Consider the following 1,086-nt stretch of genomic DNA (forward strand, 5'->3'; position numbering starts at 1 on the left):
AGAGAGAGAGAGAGAGAGAGAGAGAGAGAGAGAGAGAGAGAGAGAGAGAGAACTGGAAAGACAGGGAGAGGCTTGTCTAAGGTTCCTTCTCCTAGCATCAATATTCTATATCGTGGCTAATGGTCCAACACCTTAAAAAGAGAGAACAAAGTTGGCAAGAACTTAAACTGCCAAGCTGAACAAAAGCAGATTTTTATCTAAGCGCTACCTCATTTACATATTTAGAAAGTGCAGGTAAAAAGAGCAGCAATTAATTAAAATATCAAAAGCTGCAAGTGAAGTGACTTGCACCAAACGTTAAATTAAACTGGAAAGGAGGAAAGGGGGTGGGGGGAGGTGCACATTTCATTTTGTTTCGTTTTCTTACTTTTCCCACAGGTAAACGTTAGTTTTTACTATACTCGGCCTGATATTATTGTAATTTCTCTCCTGGTCGTATTTTTTTCACCGCCAAGAAATAAACACGTCATCGAACACTCGGCCCTGCATTGTTCTCTCCCGTTTCGTCTCCGCCTACTTTGTCGTCCGGTTAATCGAGTCTTGTCAAGTGATTGGTTAATAGAATGCAAATTTGCCAGCCGGATTCAATTACCAGCAAAAGCCTCAGTGTGTCAGAGCGCAAAATGGCTGGTGCTGGTTCGCTGTTCTGTATCTACAGAGGCCGGATCCCAGTTTCAATCGTTCACCCGATTCATCCACTCTCGCGCCCACAGAAGGAAATCTGTCAAAATTTAGATCTTAGACTCTTGTGGCGGAAAATGTCTGTCTTCCTCCGTCTTGCGAATATGTTTTGTTTGTTTCTCTCTGTGTCTCTCTCTGTTTCTCTTTCAGTCTGTCTCTGTCTGTCTGTCTTTCTCTCTCTGTGTCTCTATGTTTCTCTCTCTTTGTTTCTCTCTCTTTGTTTCTCTCTCTCTCTCTCTCTCTCTCTCCCTCTCTTTCTCTCTCTTTCTCTTTCTATCTCTCTCACACACTCAAACACATTCACACGCTCGTATTCACTCTCTGTCTCTCCTAAATTCTCTGTCGCCCTTTATCTATCTATCTATCTATCTATCTATCTATCTATCTATCTATCTATCTATCTAT

This window comes from Aplysia californica, unplaced genomic scaffold (assembly GCF_000002075.1).
Source record: "Aplysia californica isolate F4 #8 unplaced genomic scaffold, AplCal3.0 scaffold00654, whole genome shotgun sequence".
Lineage (NCBI taxonomy): Eukaryota > Metazoa > Mollusca > Gastropoda > Aplysiida > Aplysiidae > Aplysia > Aplysia californica.